The 6,000-nt window shown below is 37.5% G+C and overlaps 1 protein-coding gene across 3 annotated transcripts in view; it reads right to left on the minus strand.

The window, feature by feature from the left end:
• LOC121425665 (ATP-dependent RNA helicase A-like) overlaps nucleotides 1-3,960 on the minus strand; it is a 43,964-nt gene extending 40,004 nt beyond the window's left edge. Inside the window, exon 1 of one of the 3 annotated variants that reach the window (XM_041621814.1) lies at nucleotides 3,915-3,960. The gene's annotated coding sequence lies outside the window, so the exon portion shown is untranslated. Of the gene's footprint in view, nucleotides 1-3,905 lie in introns of all 3 variants that reach the window. The other 2 variants (XM_041621815.1, XM_041621816.1) reach the window with 2 other exon arrangements.
• Between the last annotated feature and the right edge of the window lie 2,040 nt (nucleotides 3,961-6,000).

Below are 6,000 nucleotides of genomic sequence, written 5' to 3' on the forward strand. Positions count from 1 at the left end.
AGAAAAAATGGACATGCCTTATACATGAAGACGGTCTATCGTTGGAACCACACACTGGCTCTTTAATTTTTTGATATCGCATCGCAGTTTTAGATTCTATTTCAAATTGGTAAGCTGATTATTTTCTTAAGTTAATATAGATTGAGGCCTATTAATTTTCATTTAAACGCTTTGTTTCCTCCAAACCTCAAACATTACAAGCCCAATGGCCGTCATTGGTCTAACTTTATTGACACTGACAGAGGGGATACCGCAGCGCCGAGCCAAACGGAGTCTCGCTCGGTGCACTCTCACTCTAGTCTCAGCAACGGAGCATCTAATGTTGTAAATAGGATAAAAAATCAGATCGCAAAATCGGAACAGCAGTTAAGCTTCTAAAATAAAAATTGAATTGAAAATCGAATCGGCGATGTTTAAAAACGAAGGAATACATCAAAATTTTGTTTGCAGTCCTACGCATCTTCCTGACAAAGTCACAAAGACGAATGCATTGAAATGGAAGTCGCCAACATATAAAAGATCGAACTGCGCGAGGGTTTTGAGGTGTTATAGCCTGAGTCGAATCGATTTTAAAATCGGTGTTCGATCGATGTCATCGAACACCGGTGCAGATTTTGCAAAATCGGTGCATCGAAAAAAAAAAAAAAAACGTCGGCCGGCCGATTCGTTTGGTTTACACAATCAATCATCAAAATATCAGCAATGTCCAACTTTACTACCACTTACTTGATTTCTATTGCCCCCAAAATGAAACCGATTGAGTAATTATGATGCTATTCACCATTAATTTGAAGTTTATTTCGATCATAGTTCGAGTCTTACTCGTCTGCTCGTGCCGAGATAATTTATGCACAATGAATTCATGAATGGAAGTCATGGCCATCGATCGTGCATGCGCAGTACTGTTCTTTAATCAAACCAGAAAATGGCCGGAAATTGACGCGATCAACGTAAAATAAATCTTGCTTTCATGAACAATATTAATATCATGACCATAGAACATTATTTAATCGTAATATTTAACAATAATTTGCATATGATAATCATTAATATGAATTTAGAGCTTGATGTGAAACGTTTGTATTTCGTTTCAATTTTCAATGGCGGGCATCTCATGACGATCGACTTGACTTCTTGAGTCGAGCTAGTGCACTTGTCTAAAAAAAATAATCATCACGTCAGGATTGATTCTCGAACATTGTCTACATGCAAAAACTCTGTTCAAGTTCGTAATATCACCATATAATAACATTTTACATGACAAAACAGAGAAAATTGCGTTTGATTTTTTTTCCCATCAATTTGAAGCTAGTTTGTGCCCAACTTTGGGCTCTGATTTCATGAATGGGAAAATATGTCATACGTCATCGAACACGCATGCGCATTGTGCTTATTTTCTCGGAGCTTGGAGGAGACGTCCAGAAATGGAATCATAGAAATAATCCCAGTATTAATTCTTCCATATGAACATAACATACTTTGCTGACATCGTCAATATTCTTAGTATGACCATAAAATCTTGTTAAATCGTAATAATTTAGATGAATTTAGGGCTCGATTCGAACCATTCGTATTTATTTTGATCGCATGCTCAATTGCGTCTAAAAAACTGGATTGTCATCAGGATTAATTCTCGAACATCGTCATAACTCATATTCCACAATCTTTCCTCACAATCGTTATATCAGCATTGAATAGCAATTCAAATGACCATCCAGAGAAAATTACGTATTTATTCCCATAAATTTATTTGGAGCTCATTTTGGATCAAACTACACAATCTCAGGCAAGTTACAGCGCTCTCCGTTGATTGCACTTGTTTGCTGGCGCTGACGTCAAGCACGCCTGTCGTTTCGGGAGAGTGAGTGTACGGAGCTGCGGACGGGGCTGGTGAATGGACTGCGAATGCTAGTTGACCGAAAATCATTCGGATCGACTCTGCGTGATTCATGTCTTTATTATTGTTTCATTTTAAACTTATGTTGTCATCTGCAAATATCATTGTTGAAGATATTTTGGGAAGAATTCTGCTTTGGTCCCCGGCATTTTTTGTGCGTTTTGTGATCATGAAAAATACAAACGAACTTTGCTCTGTCATCTGCTTGTGCAACGCTCACCCGGCCAATGCCAGCGCAGACCGTCAGTGCGTATAGTGCATATGCAAAGCGCATCGCATCGACGCAAAAACAAGACTAAATTTTCCCCGCCTTCAATATTCGATGCATCAATGTTCGATCGAATTAGAGCTGTCGAACACCGGTTTTCAAAATAATCGATATGACTAAGGCTTAGCTTATTGCTATAGATAAGATAAACTAAGTCATTTTTATTAGAAAGATAAACGAATGCCACATCTTCAAGGTAAAGTCGTGAAGGAAAACAAAATGAAAATAATTCACATAGGCCTAGATCACAGGTCAATACGATCGGCGGGCACGGCGGGACATATCGGCGGTCGCTCGCATGCGATGTTTTGAAATCGACCGTGAATTAATACGTGTGAGAAAATTGATACCGGCCCGAAATCACCAATTTTGAGGATAACCGGAGGATAGAAAAAGAGTGAAATACAGATTAGGCTACAGCCGACAGGTGTAGATCTAGACTCTAGACGGTAGAGGCGCACGGCACTTGTTCATTGCTACCACCCTGCCTGTGGTGAATCTACAGGTAGGACTATTGTATGCCAATGTTGTACAGAGCACACACTTCAAAAAATCATTAAAATATCACTTTTGTGACCAAAATTACTAATTTTCTTACAGTTTCAATTTATTTTTCATTAGTAACTTGGGAATAATTTTTGTATTCACCAGAGCGTTCAAAAACTTGACTTTTGGGCATAGTTTTGTGTACGCCCTCTATTGGTGGAAAGCAATATGGCAAGAAAATTTTCATTTTTTGATCTATTTTCAATTAAGAAAAAAATGATTTAAAGAATCAAATTGAAATAAGAGCCAAGTAGTATGAATAATAGGTGTAATGAAAACTGTCAGTGTAAAAAAATCAAGCATTTGCCCCAAAGAAAAAGAGAAAATAAGCCAAACATTGCCACCCTTATTTTGCCACACATGGAGATATAACTGAGAACAAGGTTATATTATAACCTTGTTCATTGAATGAGTGGCACACGGCCAATATTGGGGACCGTCTCCCATGAGAGATTATCTCCAATATCAGAGACTTTCATAAAGAATTTGGGTAGGCCCTATCCAATTTCAGAGTCTCCAGTTTTGGAGACCAATTTTCTTTGTTTAAATTTCCTTGGCGGCAAATAAAAATGTGATAAGCAGATTCCTCATGAAATATTACCCCTTTTCACCGTCTACTTTTGTTTTTTTAAGGATTTTTGTTGTCATCCACACACAAAACAAATGGGCTTCTGACCTCGGTGGGACAAAAGTTTGGGTGGAAAAAATCATACTTTTGTTGGTGTTGTTTCTTTTGTTCTTTTGCAAAGCCAAGCAAGTCTCCAGTCCAATATGAGTCTCCCATATTCATTGGCCGTGTGCCTCTACTGCTAGAGTAAGATTAAGTTATTCATCTTTCTCTCGTTATATTTTTTTCTATTTTTCGATACACGATTTTCATCCCACCTTTGTGACTCGGCATATCGGAACTAGTTCACCGTCCCGAAGTTCGGGTAGTTGGCGCGTAGTGTAGCACCACTAGCAGCAGTAATGAAGTGGAGTGGGGCCTGTACGAACTTCGCCCGAGGTACTGTACGTACCACCCATCACATGGCCATGCCAGGATTGCCAGCCAGCCACGCCGGCGAAACGTTGATCGTGTCAAATGGACGCCGCTTCGGCTTATTTGTCGGAACCTGGTGCGAAAGTGCATTAGCGCCATTAAAAATTAGACAAAATTTATTGAATCGAAATCTATTAAAAAATAACAAATACCAAACTCACGAGTCAGCAACTCAAGAAAAGTATCAAGACTCTAGAGTAGTCTAACATGTCTAAATAAGAATTGATGTCTTGATATTTCGTCGAGATCCAGAGAATCCGGCCTCGACCTCCAATCGCCATGTAAGGTCACGTCGTTAGAGGGCGTTTTAAGTTTCATGACGAGATATGGCACCTCTTTGGGTCTCACAGGCCTAATTCATTCCCCATAGACTCATGTGTTAAATTGGCACTTTAAAAAATTCATAAAAAATAAGGATGAAATTCGGGGGTCAAATGTTTACTACCAGTGGATAGGATTTATATCTGGCAATCCATATCTGACCAGAAAAGGGTCCCTCGACCGGCTCATTTCAAAAATAAATTGGCGTGTTTGAAGACACCGTCGGGGGGGAGCAGATTCATCAACTCAAACAGCAAAATGGCCCTAATCCTTCCGCCAGTCAAAATATAGTCCAAAATTGGTGATATTTCTTCCCAATTAGGGAAAAGGAAGTTCAGTAATTACCAAAAATAGAATCAGTGTTAGATGTACAATCATATGCATACACTTTGTCAATCAGCCATATCAAAATAAAAAAAATAGCAATGGGTTGGCTCGAATGAATATCTATGGCCTACCACTAGTAATTAGGCCCGTGAGACCTGTAGATATAAAGCTCTTTTGACTTTTATACTGGGACTGCATTCAAATAAATGGAAATGCTATACGCATTATTGGAAACTAGTTTACTTGTCTAAAAATATATATATGATCGATATCTCCAAGGACCATTCTGACGAGATTGGCGAGAAATCAGTGCTTCCCGTATCACGGAGACATTTTTTTTGTTTTTGTTTTATTAAAATATTGAATTCATTCAATACACCCATTCAATACAATATCGCTTTTTTTTTTATCTTAGTAACATAAGACAAATATATATATATATACATAGTTGCTTTATCATTCATTTGAGTGATTTGACTTGTCGTCTTCAGGGGCGGTATATTCTGAAAGCACAATAGCGCTCACATGCATATGCGATCCGGTCGGTACTGCGACGCGATTTTTTTGACCCGGCCCCCCCCCCCCCGCATTTTGCATCAAAATATGAACTTTCAGAAAGTTCCAGGAAGTAAAATTATTTTAGATAAAGTTTGGCATATCAATAGGAAAACTTAAATCATTGTTTTACTTTGTGGAAAGCCCTTTGGTCGGAGAGTAAAGTCCAAATCGGCTTCTTGTCACAGCCGACTTTATGCGATGACGTTATACGATTTGGAATTGAATCTGTTTAGCAGGGAGGCTCTCTGGCTAACTGGACTGAATTTCGATTTCAGTAGTCCTACCACTATTGTGAACTCTCAGGATCCGTAATATCTTTTTTACTAGTGGTTGGAATATCCATATCAAATGTTGGTTATCAAAATTAAATTCGGATCGCAACGCCGGAATCGCATATTGTGAGACGGGCTTTTTTTACGGTGACAATGGCATGACATAATTCCCTTGTCACCAATAGGTAGTGGAGAAACAATCATACAATGTACCGGTATATAAAAAATCATCAATCGTATTTTGTCAAGTACTAATCATATACATTTTATACAAAAAAAACAATTAAAATACGGTAAATTTTAGCATGAAAAATAATTTGATAATTACTTGTGAAATAGTACCCTGAAGCTTCACAAATATAATCAAAATAGACAAAATTATGATTTAAAAAAAAGAAAAATCCAAAAGAAGGACAAACAAATAGTGAAATTTATCACCAATTGATTGAACGTTGCATAAAATACAAAGCTTCATGTTTCTTTGACGATTTTCATATCTTCCTTAGACTATAGGAAGTCGCTGATTTCTACAATGAAATCTACAAATCATGATTCTATCTTTTTTTTATTCATATTGATGAGATAAGTTTCTAAACGAAGAGTTTCTTTTAATATTCTGTAGTTAACACTCTGAATGTTTTCGTTTATGAACTTATATTGCAACTGTGAATAGATTCAGAGCTTGTTTTACCCAATATCTGCTCGAGGATTCAGAAATGTCAAATGAATTCGTCATGCCCAATCTATAAAAGTTTGCTTTATCTTCGTT

This window comes from Lytechinus variegatus, chromosome 12 (assembly GCF_018143015.1).
Source record: "Lytechinus variegatus isolate NC3 chromosome 12, Lvar_3.0, whole genome shotgun sequence".
Classification (NCBI taxonomy): domain Eukaryota; kingdom Metazoa; phylum Echinodermata; class Echinoidea; order Temnopleuroida; family Toxopneustidae; genus Lytechinus; species Lytechinus variegatus.